Consider the following 17,798-nt stretch of genomic DNA (forward strand, 5'->3'; position numbering starts at 1 on the left):
CAATTCATGTCTAGAAGGAGACAAGGTCTGTTTCCAGAAGATTCTGATAAGTATTAAAACAATTATGTGTTATTGTATCCTATTGATGTCAGTGGGTTAGAAATGAATGATAAAAAGTTACATTTGTCAATCTTGTCATTCCTTCCTTTTGAAATCTACTTTTTTTTGTTTAGTTTTATCTTTTACTGAATGCCAGGAAAAGTACAATACTTGTGTTTTTTGTTCCTTTTTTAAATCGAGAACAATAAATCAAAATAGATTTCATTTTGTCCTCAGATATTCAAACTTCAGCATAAACAGCACATTTATATGTAGTTTACCATGATGCAGAAAGAGTGCAGTTTATTTTGGCTCCATGTCCACTATATGCATTTACCCTTAGGGCTTAGTCAGACGGGCGTTTTTTGCCGCGATTTGCGCATGCGCATGCGTCCGGCGATTTTTAAAAACCATTGCTTGGCAATGGTATCGGACACATGAGCGCTTTTTATGCGCTCGTCCGAAAAATTATAGAACAAAAAATCGCAGATCGCACCTATCTGCGATCTGCGATTCCTGTTCGCTTCTGTATATGCGCTCAATGGGGCCGGCGGCAGCAGCGCCGACCCCATTGAGAACATATAGAAGACAAATCATTCTTCTCTGCCACAGCTGTAACAGCTGTGGCAGAGAAGAACGATGTTTGCCCATTGAATTCAATGGAGCGGCAATACAGCCGCTCCATTGAAAGCAATGGGCTGCCGGCGTGCGCGGGGTTAATTGTCGGGAAGGGGTTAAATATATAAACCCTTCCCTGCAATTCATGCTAAAATGTGTTAAAATAAAAAAAAATTGTATACTCACCTTTCCGCTGCAGCCGGAGTCCAGCCGCGGCCGCTGTCAGTTCTCCTGAACTGCTTCTCGGCACTATTCAGCCGGCGGGGCTTTAAAATCCCCGCCTGCTGAATGATCTGCTCTGATTGGTCACAGCCTGACCAATCAGAGGCCGGTTTCACTCACACACCCATTCATGAATTCATGAATGGGTGAGTGACTGCTGCCTCTCAGCGCTGAGCCAATCAGGGGCAGGTCTGACTCACATCCATTCATGAATTCATGAATGGGTGTGAGTGAGGCATGCCTCTGATTGGCTCAGCGCTGAGCCAATCAGGGGGCAGGTCTGACTCACACCCCCTTCACACCCACTGCAGGACGGCTGCCCGGAGCTGCAGGCAGAAGGTGAGAATGCAATTTTTTTTTTTATTTTAACACATTTTAGGATGGATTGCAGGTAAGGGCTTATATATTTAAGCCCTTACCGACAATTAATCCCGGGCTCGCCCGCAGCGCATTGCTTTCAATGGAGACGGCTGTATTGCCGTCTCCATTGAATGCAATGCGCTGGACAGCTCCGGCCCGTTTCTAATGAAACGCGGCTAGGAGCAGATTTTCGGGCGATTTGCGGGCGACTTGCGCGCACCGGTCACGCGATTTGCGGATGCGCATCCGTCATGCGATCCGCAAATCGCGGCAAAAAACGCCCGTCTGACTAAGGCCTAAGGGTGCGTTCACACGAGCGTAGCCGTATTTACGTTCGCACGTGCGCAGCATATAATCGCCGGAAAGAATGGTTTTCGGTGATCATGACCAGAGCTAGAAAGCGTATTATCGTTTGTTCCTACTTTGCAAACTATCTTTTCGGCCATCAAATATGCGTTGGCGCGTATTTCGGCCACGTATGTTCCGTTTTTTTTTCGGGTTGCCATTTTTACGCGCCGTAAAATCGCCCATGCGAACGAATACATTCAAAACCAATGCCTCAGATGGTCACGTATATACGATTGGGCGCAAAAACGCGCCGTTTATGCGCTCGTGTGAACGCACCCTTAGGTCCATATGCAAACAAATGCACTATGGCTCCATACAACCTTCAAGTTGTAGGAAGCTGTAATATGGGGTCTATAGACTTCTAGGGGAACCCACTGTACTGTATATACCTCAAAAATGTTATTAGTTTTCAAGAAAAATATGTAGCAGATAACAAGAAAAACAAATAAACATAACAGAACAATGGCAGACAATCCCCAATACGCTGTCTACAACCAAGATGACCTAGATAAGTCATGATATGATATTAAGGCAAGACAAGCTATTGTCCAAAGGCCCAGGCCTGAGACAAAGCTAGACAGAAAGAACTAGGAACAATTCTGTCTGACAACTGTGTATGGAGAGGAGAATCACCAAAAGAGGAAAATCAGCACTGTTATCCGTGTGAAAGTCAGAAGTAAAAGTCAGGTCTGATGAAGATGTTGGTTTCAGGTGAGCACATCTACTGTAGTTTGAAAACCCCTGTTTCAGATTCATACCTGTGCCATGGTGAAGCATATTGTGTTTATTGCAGTACTATGTATGAAAAGTAAGGTCATCAATTTAAATGATTCAAAGATGATAAACAATATTCTGAATATTCACCAGTGGAGATGGTCAAAGAAAAGAGAGCAAAAAATGGAAGGTCTGAAAAAGAACAGGGAAGAGTTAGGTAAGAAGAGGGGTAAAAAGGGAGATGAGAAAGAGAAAACTGTGAGAATACTGGGTAGCAACCCAAAGTTACATGAAATATCGGTAAAACAACGGCTAATGTTTCAAATGCATGATTAGACATAGAAGAGAAACACTCCAGAGGCCTCACAGGCATAAAAAAGTCATGATTGACTCACAAGTGTACTGGAATTGGACGAAAGTTTAAAAGCATCCCATTGATACCAAGTGTTCATATAGCGGGACAGAGTCTCATAGGCAAACACTTCATCCTCTGCATCATGACTATTTCCAAAACCAATTCTCCAGAGTCGGAGGGTCTCTAGACAAATTTCATACAGACAAATTTTTTTCGTTGGATTCCATATGAATCTGTGATTTTAAAAAAATGTGGCATCGCCATTGGACGTCATATTAAGAAGTCAATACAGTTGGAAAAAATATTGTACCATACACACCCACTATAGCCCTGGTTGTTGTTCCCCCTGAGGATGCCGCAAAGCGAGACATGTCAGGGTGGCTATAGAGTAGATTTGAATAGGATTTTGGTGGTGCTGATTTATTAATTTCTTCTTAGGCTTTTGGAAGTTGGCCATGCAGGCCTATGTTTTAGTGAGTATATGCACAGTTATACGCATGATACTAACTGATGACTGCTGGTCACATTTCACTGCTACCACCATTTGCCCCTTTATTTTAAATATCATTCGATGTTGTCTTTGTCTTTTTGAATAATAAAGTATTTAGATTATATTTTGGGGGATATTACCCATAGGTATTTTTTGCCTTTGGCAATTAGATTTGTGCACCATCATATGGTGGTACCTCCAAGCAGCCCCTATGGGGGTGGTACCTCCAAACAGCCCCTATGCAATCTGTTTATCCAATTAATGAATTCCTAAAAAGTAAATTAAAATAATGTAATTTTTGTGGCGAATTTTATTTAATAGATTGAAAAAATGTGAAATACTGTGTGAATGGGGTGTAAACAAGTTGGATAAAAGCATATAAGCAAACAAGTTTCTTAACTTTTGTTATTTTTTTCCTGCTTATTCACATTATCAAGAAAGGGAGTGAATTTCTTACCGAAAATTCCTTTTTTCCGAGTCATCCTGACGGCAGACACAGAGGTTGCACCTTGACCTTGTACGGACAGGAAGCAAGAGACTTCAAAAGGCTCCTCCCGCCTCCCATTCACCAGTGTCTTCTAAATTACTAATATGGACATGTCGTGGTTAACCAAGGAAGATTTTTATTGCTCCGAGACAAAAAATAACGTGGTTAGTTCCATTTGAACATAAACAATAAGAGGGTAGCTTACCCGGATTTAAACAAAGGAAATATGCACAGATTTACCACACAAAAGGAAATGTCCAACATAGGAGCCTCTGTGCTACTGGTTCGTGCCCGCATAGACGTAGATATAATCGTGTGAATTTTGGGAGGGAAATACGTGCCGTCAGGATGACTCGGAAAAAAGGAATTTTCGGTAAGAAATTCACTCCCTTTTCCCGGCGTCATCCTGACGGCAGACATGGAGTATACCAGATTAACTCTTTAGGGAGGGACAACTGCTTGCAGGACCTTCCTCCCGAAAGAGAGATCGGAGGAGAGGTCCATATTCAGCCTGTAATTAGAGATGAGCGAGCGTACTCAGAAAAGCACTACTCGCTCGAGTAATTTGCTTTATCCGAGTATCGCTGTGCTCGGGTCTGAAGATTCGGGTGCCGGCACGGAGCGGGGAGCTGCAGGGGAGAGCGGGGAGGAACGGAGGTAAGATCTTTCTCTCCCTCTCTCCCGCCCGCTCTCCCCTGCTCCCCGCTGCGACTCACCTGTCAGCCGCAGCGGCACCTGAATCTTCAGACCCGAGCACAGCGATACTCGGATAAAGCAAATTACTCGAGCGAGTAGTGCTTTTCCGAGTACGCTCGCTCATCTCTACCTGTAATGTTTTGCGAAAGTGTGCAGGTTGGACCATGTGGCTGCCTTACAAATTTGGTCCGGCGTCGCCATAGCCCTCTCTGCCCAGGAGCAGGATACTGCCCTGGTTGAATGGGCCTTGAGTCCTTCCGGGATAGTTCTGTTGCAGGAAGAGTAGGCCTGCTGGATGGTGGATTTTATCCAGTGGCTAATGGATCTCCTAGAAGCCGCTCTTCTTCTGCCCGGCCCCTGGAATTGAACAAAAAGACAGTCAGCCTTCCTGAAGGATGATGTCTGCTCTAAGTAGCATAGAATGGCCCTCCTTACATCCAGGCTATGGTAGTCTCTTTCCCTATCGTTTTGGGGATTTTGACAGAAGGATGGGAGAATAATTTCTTGCTGTCTATGGAATTTTGAGGCTACCTTTGGGAGAAAGAAGGGGTCTGTTTTTAGTATGACCTTATCATCCTGGACTAATAGGTAAGGTGTCTTACACGATAGGGCCTGGAGCTCGCTTACGCGCTTCGCTGTTGTGATAGCTACCAGGAACACAGTTTTAAACGTGAGGAACCTAATTGGTATCTCATCGATAGGCTCAAAGGGATCTTTGCACAGATTTTGGAGGACTAAGTTTAGGTCCCATGGGGGGACCATACTACGGCTAACTGGCCTCATTCTTTCTGCCGCTTTCATAAACCTGCGGATCAGTCTATGATCCGCTAGGGGTTGGTCTAGAATGGCCGAGAGTGCTGATACCTGCACTTTCAGGGTTCCTGGCCTCAGGTTTTTGTCTAGACCCTCCTGGAGGAAATCCAAAATCTCCACCACCGAAGTGTCGAGATTGGAGACTTCCAGCCCCCTCCAGGAGGAGAATCTTTTCCAGATTTTATTATAAATAGCTGAGGTCACGGGTTTTCGAGACTGGCGTAACGTAGCGATGACTCTGGAGGACAGACCTTGTCTTAGTAGCGTCTGTTCCTCAATATCCAGACCGCGAGGTTCAGCCTCTCTAAGTTGGGGCACAGAACTGGGCCCTGCACTAGAAGGTTCTTCCTGGATGGAACGCGGATTGGCTCCGTGATGGCGAATTTTAGGAGTACCGGAAACCATGCCCTTTTTTCCCAGTGTGGAGCGATTAGGATCAGCGTGATGTTGCTCTGCTGGACCTTTTGAAGAACTCTCGGGATCAGGGGTATGGGGGGAAAGGCGTATGCCAGACTGAAATCCCAACTCTGGGAAAAGGCGTCTAACCCCTCGGCCCTGTCCCTCGGATCTAGGGAAAAGTAGGCGGGGCATTTTGAGTTTTTGCTGCTCGCGAACAGGTCCACCTGTGGACTGCCCCAGGTTTCTGTAATAAGACGAAACTCCTCTTGATTCAGGGACCATTCCCCGGGGTCCAGGCGTCTTCAACTGAGGAAGTCGGCTGTCTGGTTCTGGGACCCTTTGAGATGGACCGCTGTCAGGGATTGTACCGTGGTCTCGGCCCATCGGAAGATCCGGGCTGTTAGTTTTAGCAGGTGAAAGTTTCTGGTGCCCCCTGGTGGCGAATAAGTGAAACGGCGGTCACATTATCAGAGAAGATTTTTACATGTCTCTTCTTTAGGATATCCTGAGTTCTGTGAAGCGCTTCCCAGATGGCCCTAAGTTCTCTGAAATTCGATGTCTGGGCACGCAGTGTCGGCCCCCACTTGCCCTGGAGCAGGCGCTGCCCCACTTGCGCTCCCCAGCCAGACTGGCTTGCATCGGTTACTACAGAGATAAAGGGCTCTGCCACCCATGGGGACTCAGCTTCTAGGATGTCAGTTGACCGCCACCAGCGGAGGGACCTTAAGACAGATGATGACAAGGGCATTCTCCTATCCAGAGAGATGGGTGTCCCATCCCAGTTACCCAGGATGGCTCTCTGTAGGTTTTCTAGAGTGCGCCTGGGCCCAAGAGATAATGCCAATACAGGAGGTCATGAGGCCCAGGAGCCTAATTGCGTCCCTGATTGCTATTTGCTTCTTCTGGCCGCCCTCCTGTGCTGCCAGTCTAAGACTTTCCTGTCTAGGTGGAGGCAAAGACAAGGTCTGCGACACTGAGTCTATCTGCACCCCCAGGAAAGTTTTCCGTGTCTCGGGGAGAAGACTCCACTTGGGGAAGTTAACTATCCACCCCAATCTCTGAAACAGAGAGATGACTCTGCTAGTATTGTCTCTGAGGATCTTGGATGAGGAGGCAATCACCAGGAAGTCGTCCAGGTACTGGATGATATTTATACCTGCTACATGGAGATGCGCCACCATCTCTGCCACTATATTAGAGAATATTCTGGGTGCCGTAGAAATGCCAAAGGGTAGGCACTGGAATTGAAAATGGCGTACCCGGCTCCCTATTCTGATGGCGAACCTCAGGTATTTGTGGTGTTCTGGCAGGACTGGGACGTGGTAGTATGCGTCCTTTAGATCGACGGTACTCATAAAGTCCCCCCTTTCGATCAGAGTTACCGCTGACCTGACGGTTTCCATTTTAAACCTTTTGTAGGTAATAAATTTATTCAGGCCCTTCAGATTAAGAATCATCCGGAAACTGCCGTTTGGCTTTCTTATCAGAAATAGAGGCGAGTAGAATCCCTGGCCCTGCTCTACTGTGGGGACTCGAACTACCGCCCCCATTTGCAGCAGCTTAGAGATTTCATTTTTAAAGATGTCCTGCAAGGCAGGGGATTGTGGGGGGGGGGGGGTGACTCTGAAGAAATTGGGGTCGGGTGAAGAATTCTATTCTGTACCCCTGGGCTATGAGCTGCAGGACCCATGGGTTATCTGTAATCTCCTGCCAAAAGTTCAATAGTCTGCCCCCCACCTGGCACTCTTCTATAGGGGTAGGGGTTGTTTTTGTCTTACCCCTGCCTCCTTTGGGGTAGGACCAGCGCCCCATCTTTCCTTTGCCCCGGTATGGCTTGAAGGATGGCTGACGTTTATGGGGAAATCCCGTTCTTGCTTGGTCCGGGAAACTGTGGGTCTTGTCCGTAGCTCTTTTTAGGATCTCCTCCAAATCCGCGCCAAAAATGTGCTGGCCCTGAAAGGGGATGTTACACAATCTTCCTTTGGAGGCCGTATCTGCCTTCCACGTTTTCAGCCAGACTGCCCGCCTGGCCATGTTGGACAAAGCGGCGCTTCTGGCCGCCAGCCTCATGGATTCGGCAGATGCGTCTGCCAGGAAGCCTGTTGCCGATCTTAGTAAAGGCATGCATTCCAGTAACGCATCTCTGGGGGCCTTCTGTTTAATCTGGTCGTCGAGTTCCCCTAACCAGAGGAACATTGACCTCGCCACAGAAGTCGCTGCAATATTGGACTCCAGCGTATAGGCCGTTGTTTGCTAGGCCCATTTTATCAAGGCGTCGACCCTGTTGTCCATCGGGTCTTTAAGATGCGAGGAGTCCTCAAATGGCAGGGCTGTCTTTTTGGCCATTCTGGCCACTTGTGCGTCCACTCTGGGGACCTCCTCGTAGACGCTCACATCTTCCTCCGCAAAGCAGAGTCTCTCTTTATACTCGCAGGACAAGTAGAGATGTTTGTCCGCGCAAGCCCATTCATGCATGATTACTTTTTTCAGGGTATCATTAACCGGAAAAACAATGCGGTTCCTTGGCCTGAGCCCGCCGAACATGTCGTCCTGTACGGATCTTGGCTCGACCACATCCTCTACCTTCATTATATCCCTGACGGCTTTGATCAGGTCATCCAGGTCCCCAGATGAGAAATAGTACTTTTTATTCTCATCCCTGGTGTCAGGGGGACAATCCAAGAGTTCGCCATCTGACAGGTCGCCCAGGGATAGCTCAGAATCTGAGCTCGTCAGCGGTATGTGGCTCACTCTTTTAGTGGCCCTTCTTTCCCGCTGGGCTGGGGGGAGACTCGAGATCGATGCCCGGACCTCCTCCCTGACTAGGGATCTAATATCATCCCTGAATGCGGCCTGTTCATCCGTAAGGATCTTGGAGGTACAGTCCTGGCATAGCGGTTTTTTATATGCCTCGTCTAGTTTTTTAAGGCACAGGGCGCATTTCCTGTATTTTTTCTTAAGGTCTTGTTTAGACCGGGTGGATTCCCTGTCCTGCGAAAGACACATGCATGCACATAAGGGAAACCACTACACAATGCTAAATCCCTGGGCATAACATCCCTGCAGCAAGTCACACTTACGGTTTGCAGGGCTTCCATCTCTGATTCCTTTGTAGTCATACTTGCTAGAAAGCGTAGACAGGACCAGGCAGACAGAGTAATCCTTCTCTGAAGGTGTGCTGTCAGTGGAAGCTTGCCGGGGGGGTCTCCATTTTTAAATCTCCCGCTGTTCCGGGTCAGCTGACGGCGTCTGACGTCACGCCGCGTCATTGGCTTCGCCCCCCGACACTGCGCGCGGCCGCGCCGGCATGCCTGGAGGAGAGAGGCATCTGAGCCTATGGCCCGCTGCTCTCCCCGGCTGAGAACGCTGCACGGAAGCCCATGGAAGAAGCAGGAGGGGACTCAGGGACCTCTGGTCCGCCGCTCTGATGCATTTGCGGTGGTGATCTCCCGGGCGGTCAGACCTGTGGCCCGCCATGCCCCCGGACCGCGCTGACTCTCCAAAGGGGAGGTGAGAGGGGAAGCAGCCCTGTGGACCGTCAGCCCCGCTGTCAGCCAGATTCCTACTGGAAGGAAGGTGAGAGGGGAAGCGGCCCCGTGGACCGTCAATCCCGCTGTTATCCTGCGGCTCCCTGGAGGGAGCACCTCTTGCATGTCCCTGTAGGGACAGGAAGCACTGGTGAATGGGAGGCAGGAGGAGCCTTTTGAAGTCTCTTGCTTCCTGTCCCTACAAGGTCAAGGTGCAACCTCCGTGTCTGCCGTCAGGATGACGCCGGGAAAATAGATATTTCATTGGCAGTTTGACTATACTGATTGAAGAAGTTCCTTAGCTCTCTACAACAGGGACACATTTTGCAGTTACAGGCTGCATCCTATAACAGCGTTTGGGGGAAAAGGGCTATCCCATATATTATTTCTCAAAACTGTCCACTAAAACATCAGAGACAAGGGGCCTTAATGCCTGTGTGCTGTTTAGCACCTACAGGGCACGTGACCACCTGATTTTGTTGCCATACTACATAGGCGAAAAGAAATTACTGGAGTATTCTTTAAACAGGCCTATGCGAAACTTGTCATTGTGTGAATTCTCAGTCATATATTTTCAATATAAGCCAATTTTTTTATTTTACCTAGATATAAGTCTTCCAAACCTTTTATTGATCATCAACCAAATACAAGAATGTATCAGATCTGCCCTTGACCATATAGCTACAATGCCTACAGAAAGTAGCAGCCCTACGCCATGTAATAAAATATATTTAATTTTTATTGCTCACTACGTAACTGTCACATCCATCTAGTACTGTCGAAGAAATTGTCCAACAAAACAGGGTACATAGACATGCTGAATGACGTGTAAAATACAGGGGGTTTCAGAGTTGCTAGATGTGTGAGACAAAACAACTGACAGAGGTAGGAACAGAGTTAAGGGCTAAACTCTTTCCCTAATCTGTCCTAACTTGACCTGCTAATTAAAGCAGAGCACCCATCCCGAAAAGGGCAACCCCATGTCTGGAACCTGAATTGATTCCTTATACATCCCTAGGTATAATACATAGAACAGTGAATACATATGAGGACAGGACTATATAAGATAGGCCAATAAAGCCAAGGTCTGAGTCTAAAAGCGACAGTAGTCAGTACCAAAGAGGACAGCAGACAGTAGTAATCTGAAGTCCAAAGTACATAAAAGTAAGGCTCACAAGAAACACTCAAAAGTACAGAGAAGAGCTCTTAGTGCACGTACTAAACATATCCATAGACTCCAATGCACCCAGCACTTGCCAGAAGAGTGTCTATGAACATATGCTGTGCTAGTATGTATCAGTAGCTTTTTTTTACGGTATAGGAAACTGTAATCTGCTGCTCTCCCTTATACAAAGAAGTCAATGGAAGTATACAATGGCTTCAGTAAGACGTACATGTTGAGGAACAGTCCCGATTTACACCTCTAGTAGAAGCAAGACATGGGCTGCGAACAGAGCTTTAAAGGGGTTCTGCCATTAGAAAAAAAAATTCTATACTTACCTATTCCTTCCCAGGCAGTCTTCTTACTGCATCTTTTCCTTGCCAATCTTCTCCTGTCTCCTGCAGTCCCCCGGGTCACCTCACCTGCAGCTGGCCGATTCTTCTTCTTCTGCTTAGCAGATCTGAACCGTCTTCCCCCCGCCCAACAGCATTGCGGCCTCGGCATATATGCGTTGGGCCTGTGCTATTTGAACGGGCACACAAACATTAGATTTGTGCGCCCGTTCACGGGTTTTTACAGCGCCGGCGAGCTGCTGCATAATATTTTGTCCCGCGGGAAGGTCCCTAAGGATATCTTTACATGTGGCAAATTAGTTACAGAAATTTCTGCAAATGTTCTATCCATCTGAATGGGACTTGCATAAATTCGGTAATTTTTCTAAATACTACCCAGATGTATGGAAATTATAGTCAGTTGTAGAAATGTATGTTGTATGTGTTGTGAAAAAGTGTTTGTCCCTCAGCCGATTTCTTTTATTTGGTAATTTGTCACATTTACATGTTTCAGATCATCCAACTACTTTTAATATGAAATAACGACAACACAAGTAAGGCCTTAGTCAGACGGGCGTTTTTTCGCTCAATTTGCGCATCGCATGTCGGATGCGGATGCGCAAACCGCGTGACCGGGGGCGAAAAATCGCGGGAAAAATCTGCACCTAGCCGCGTTAATCGTCACAGCAAAACGCCCGTCTGACCGGAGAAAAATCGCCGTGCGCATCAAAATGCGCATGAAACTTAGACTGGCCGGCGAAAAAAACGCAGCTAGCTGCAGTAAATGATTTTGGTGCGCACATAAAACGCCGAACGCAGATAGGCGCGATCTGCGAATCGTCGTGCCCTATAATTTATCGCATATCCGCATAAAAAGCGGACATGTGACCGATACCATAGCGAACCATTGGTTCTATATATGCGCGAATCGCATGCGCAAATCACGCGAAAAAACGCCCGTCTGACTAAGGCCTAAAAGCAAAATGCAGCTTTGAAATGATCATTCCATTTATTCAAAATAAAAATGTATTCAAAATCCATATCAGCCATGTGAAAAAGTAAGTGCCCCTCTAAACCTAACAGCTAGTTGTGCCACACGTGTCAGTAACAACTGAAATCAAACATTTGCTGTAACTTGTATTGAGTGTTTTACTTCGCTGTTGAGGGATCTTGGCCCTCTCTTCTTTGCAGACCAGTTCTTGCCACAGTATCTCAAGAGGACTCAAGTCAAGCCACTTCCAGAACCTTATTTTCTTCTTTTCAGCCATTTATAGGCAGATTTGCTTGTATGCTTCAGATTATTATCCTACTGCATAAGCCTACTGTGAAGGCAGATATTCTCCTTTGGAATTTTTTGATATACAGCAGAATTCATGGTTCCATCAGCAATGACAAGTCATCAGGTTCTGAAGAGGCAAAGGAGCTGTAGACCATCACACTACCACCTTTTTTGATTGTTGGTATAATGTTCTTATGGTGGAATGCAGTGTTATCTTTATGCCATATGTAACAGGACCCATGTCCTCTAAAAATTCCACCTTTGACTCATCAGTCCACAGAATATGATCCTAAAGTCATCTAGATGTTTTTTGGCAAATGCAAGACAAGTCTTTGTGTTCTTTTTTGGTCATCAATGTTTTGCACCTTGCACTTCTTTCATGGATGCTATTTATGCCCAGTATCTTTCTTAGGGCCCTTTCATATGGCCGTAGGCATTTTTACGTGCGCCCGCCGGCGCCATAAAGACATGTGATTGGGCGCAGAAATCTAACATTTCTGCGCCCGTTCTGATGGCATGGGCCCCGGCGCATACATGCCGAGCCCGCAATGCTGCCGGGCCTCCCCTCTCTCCCCCTTGCTGTCTCGCCTCCTCTCTCCTCCCGTCTGGCTGTTTGCAATGGGGGAGGATATGACAGGAGCTCCCGCCCCTTGTCTGCAGCCAGCAATGGGAGGGAGCTGGACGGGCAGAGCTTAGCTCCACCCCGCCCCCTCCCATTGAAAACAGCCGGAGGGCAGGAGGAGAGAAGAGGGAGGGAGTTTAGAGTAAACACTGCTGAACTCCCTCCCACCTCCCTTCTCCAGCTGCTGCTATTGGCTCCTATAGGAGCCCATGCAGTGGCCGACGTATTCTGGCCCGAAAGATAGTTCCAGCATTATCTTTGCGGGCTGGTGTGGCCGGGCGCTTTCATGCCAGGGGAATACAGCCATCTGATCTGATGCATTGGAATCCAATGCATCAGATCATAGCATATATCGGCTGGCTAAAGGCCACGGGTTTTGAAGCTGCGCTTTTCCAGCAGAAATCTCACGTTTTTTCAGTGCGGCCTTTCCGCCACAATTCCGCTAAAATTCCATCCCATGTGACCCCAGCCTATAAGTTGGGGGATTTTCCTGAGGAATTAGCTAAATTTTAACCACTAGCCTAGTTTTAAATGTGACCATCCAGCACAGCACAGAAACATCTAATGATCCCATATTATCTAATATCTTAAATGAATTGTATGGTGCTTGCTGCCTCGTCTCCTTCAATACAAATTTTGTGATGGAAATTGCTTTTTTATATCCCTGTAGTGTTGGTAGAAGATATAAGCTGTAACATTGATTTATATAAAGCTAAAAATTAAAGAAATGATCATGTTTGTAACAATAAAGTTGTTGGTTTTTCTGTGGATCAGAACTACTTCTTCCAAACTTAATCTTCTGGTATCTGGCTCAGGGTTTCCCTAGTGATCTGGGATGGTGTTGGTAGCATGGAGGATCTGGGGATCGCTCACATAGGGTCGAGGAGCCAATATGTATGCTGTCAGTAACAAACTTTAATGAAACATAAAAAGAAGGCAGATAAACAGTTCTGTTCCTGGGCAATTCACAACTGTGTACCAGGTGGCTATTGCTGAGGATCTGCATTTGCGGTGTTGCGTTAAAAGTCCAGTACCCATATATCAGGTTTCTTATCTGGTAACTGGGGTTTCAATCCAACTCTTTTTTTCTCTGTGTGATGGGTCTCTCAGCAGTCCCTATCCAAATATCAGTAATGTAGTCTCCAGCAACTCTATCACATCAACATTGTTGGGCAGACGGAAAAAGAAGAATGAGGAAGGAGAAGTCTTTCCAATGCTTGTACTCAGCTCAGTCCAAAAGAAACATCTGTCCCTTTGAGGAACTCATATCTGTAGACCTAATCCTGTGCATCGCAGTTTCTTTCACACCAGGGAGTATTCCCTGCTCCTTACTCCATAGCATGGCTGCACATACTCAGGGGAGTATCCCAAGCTCGCCACACTGCAGCATAGCTGCACAGACACAGAGGAGCATCCCCAGCTTCTCACACTGCAGCCTAGCAGCACAGACTATCTACTTACTGTCTTCTTCATGCTCAGCTTTTTTCCATGTTCTCTCCCCTCTTTAAAGCCACAGTTGTTTACAAATCACTGACATAGCAGAGCATCAAATGGATTCTAAAACAGTCGGCAACAACCATACCCCCTTACAAAACCATTTGGATAAAACTGCAGCTGGCGAGGTTGTAGGGGTTGCTTTATCAATGATGAATATTATATCATTCGCAGGTACTAAGAAATATTAATATTTAGGTTTTACCCCTCAGATTGTTAACTTATTTTATGACCATCCAACTCCACATACTGCTATCAATGTCATATAAGCCTTTTGCACCAAGATAACCTTATTAAATTGCCTCATATTCCCTTTGCTTTGACATAGAAAATTGCTACTATCATTTGAGTTCAATGGTTTCTAAGGGGAAAGGATCAGTTACTCCAGCAGAGAAACACATGTCTACTTGAACATGACACCAATGCCATCTTGAAAATAATATGATTGCAAAAGAACAGACAAGCAATGTTTTGCAAGAAGATTCAATTTTACGTGTTGTTCCCAGAGGCCCAAATCCCCAGCCCCACAAGTGAAACCTGGTATTTCCGTGAAAAGAGTATCAAAAAGGCTGAAACCTTATTTAACAGCGACAGGGTGATGCCAGGATAGAGTGCACATATAATAACTGAGTATGTTCTCCCCGGTGTGTTGATTTAAGCCCTACAATTGTATTTACTTTGATTTCCCAGCATTCTTCCTATTGATTTTAATGTTGGCTGATATACACAAAATTAAAAAAATATTCAGAATCCAGTATGCTTCATATAACTGACTTATTTAATATATGCCATAGGTAAAGAATTTTTGCAAGTTTCTTTTCTCCCCCCCCCCCCCCCCAAAGAAATATTAATGCGAAAGACGCCCATCCATAAAATCTAGTAGATGCAAAATAACACTTATCTCTCTCCTCCCTCCCCTCCCAGCTTGGCCTTGCTCATTAGATATGCCCTTATTGAAGTCCCCTTTTTAAATTTTATTCTATTTATTTATTATTTACTTACTTCCCCCCCAAGTGGTGTTATAAAATTGATTCCACTCCTGATCCGACTCCTGATATGCTGAGAAGTCTGTTTAGGCCAGGTATTTCTAGAAAAGATGACCATGGCTGCCATGTTTTGAGGAATAGTTCCATTTTATCTTCCCTCATGGCCGACAGCTTTTCGTACAACATCATTCTTGAGACTCTTGTAATAACTGGATTAAGTATAGGGGTGGGTGAGAGCCATTGGGAATTATATAGATTCTGGCAGCCATGCAGATGTGTTGTGAAAATTATGCTGATGATTATTATAGACGAGAGGTTTGTCCGCCAGGAGGCAAATCCACGGAGAAAGGGAGAAGGATCTACCCAGGACTTTCCATATCAGATTAGCCACCTGCCTTCAGAAAGACCATACCACTGAGCACGACCACCACATGTAGGATGTTGATCCCAAAGTGTTACATCCTCTAAAACAATTTGGAGGGGTGCTTAGTGAATATTTATGAATTACTGAGGGCACTAGAGACTATTTAGGATCCGTGTGAAATTTTAAGCAAAGACTTGACAAGCGTTACTTGATGGAAGGAGAGGGAGATATTAAGATCTGATTCCCACTATTGCCTGAATGGGTGTTTAGCTCCCTGTGGGGGCCGGTTCATGTTAGCACACAATAGGGATATCATGCCTGCTTGCAGTGGGGACCACATACAGGCTCTCTCAAACGCAGTAGGGGTGTAAGTGGTTTTAGTGGGGCCTACCAGGGAATGAAGGAAGCTGTAAATTTGCCCCAATTCCAACCAGAGATGATCTGGGATTGAATATGTATCTATCAGTTGTTGTGGGGTGAGGAGTTTGCCGTGCGGCATAAATTGGTAAAGTAGTGCAACACCTCTAGCCCGCCACCATGGAAAACTGTACTCCCGGGAGTTTAGAGTGAATGCCTGATTAGGGATAACAGAAAACAAAGGGGAAAGAGGTGACATCATAGAGTATTTAAACCTGTTTTTCCTCCAAATCAGGAAAAGTTGGTAGTTCAGCGGTGATAAATGTTGCACGATTGTGGATTTTATACTTTCATCCCAGAAACCTGCCCCAAATTCCACCGGGGCCAGATCTGCCCACAGAAGCAACTTTTATTAATTTTTGAGGGGAGGACGGGGTGAAAAAACAGCAATTCTGTCATTGCGTTTAAAGGGGTTGTCTCGCGAAATCAAGTGGGGTTATACACTTCTGTATGGCCATATTAATGCACTTTGTAATATACATCGTGCATTAAATATGAGCCATACAGAAGTTATTCACTTACCTGCTCCGTTGCTAGCGTCCCCGTTGCCATGGTTCCGTCTAATTTCGGTGTCTTCTTGCCTTTTTAGACGCGCTTGCGCAGATCCGTCTTCTCCCTTCGGCTACGCTCGGCAGCATCGGCATTTTGGCTCCGCCCCCTTGTACGCATCATCGCGTAGCTCCGCCCCATGATGTGTGCCGGTTCCAGCCTCCTGATTGGCTGGAATCGGCACGTGACGGGGGCGGAGCTACGCGATGATGCGTACAAGGGGGCGGGGCCAAAATGCCGATGCTGCCGAGCGGAGCCGAAGGGAGAAGAAGGGAGAAGACGGATCTGCGCAAGCGCGTCTAAAAAGGCAAGAAGACACCGAAATTAGACGGAACCATGGCAACGGGGACGCTAGCAACGGAGCAGGTAAGTGAATAACTTCTGTATGGCTCATATTTAATGCACAATGTATATTACAAAGTGCATTAATATGGCCATACAGAAGTGTATAGACCCACTTGCTGCCGCGAGACAACCCCTTTAAGGTTTTTTTTATACTGTTTTCTTTGTGTGGTATAAATGACACAATAACTTTTTTCTGCAGGTCATTCTGATTATGAAACAGCAAAAATTATATACTGTATATTTTTTACTTTTGCACAATAAAGCCACTTTATTTTTGGCAGTGTTGTATTAAAAAGCACATCTTTTTTATGTAGATGAAGCTGTTGACCTGTTTTTTTGCACCATATACTGTCGTTTTTAAAGGTACCATTTTGGGGTACATATAACTTTTGATCACTTTTTATTGTGTATTTAAGAGCAGAAATGAACAAAAAAAAAGTATTTGAGCTTCGTTTGGAATTTGGAATTCTTTTAAATCAACTTTTTTGTATTTACTTGTACTCTATGCTCCAGTAGAGGACTGATTCTATATTGCAGTGCATTATTTTACTCTCACTCTACATTTGCAAGTGATGGCAGACCCATAGTCCATTGTTTGGTCTCTGGTTGCCATGGCAACTCATTAGACCTCCCCCCCCACATGATAAATTGACAGGGAAATCCTTCCCTCTGTTAACTACTTATACGCCGTGGTCACCATTGACTGTGACATCTAAAAGTTTTAACCCTTTGCAATCCAATTTTAGATTCAAGGTTTCCTAGGGGGCTTTCTCCTTCTGCCATTATACAATGGCGCCATCTGCTGACTAGAGCCAGTACTGCGGTATGGGACATGCTGGAGTGGCCTTCGACAACAGAACAGCCAGTAATATACAGTAAGAATACCCTGCCAGACGTCTTCCGATATCGGAGCTGTACAGCCTTCAATCAGAATGTCTTTAGACGTCAGACAGTGGATTGGAAAGGGTTAACAGCCAGGATCAGAGTTATCTCCAATCCCGGCCATTCATGCAGGATGCTAGCTGTATAATGCAGTTGGAAACTGCAAGTGATAATGCGAGAACAGCTCTCGAATCCACGCCATCCATGGGAAAAACCTTCCCGCAGCAACATAATAGTATGGCACAGGGCAACAGGGAGTTAAGTTTTAATAACCACATTCAAAAACAATAAACTGCAA

This window comes from Eleutherodactylus coqui, chromosome 12 (genome assembly GCF_035609145.1).
Source record: "Eleutherodactylus coqui strain aEleCoq1 chromosome 12, aEleCoq1.hap1, whole genome shotgun sequence".
Classification (NCBI taxonomy): Eukaryota; Metazoa; Chordata; class Amphibia; order Anura; family Eleutherodactylidae; genus Eleutherodactylus; species Eleutherodactylus coqui.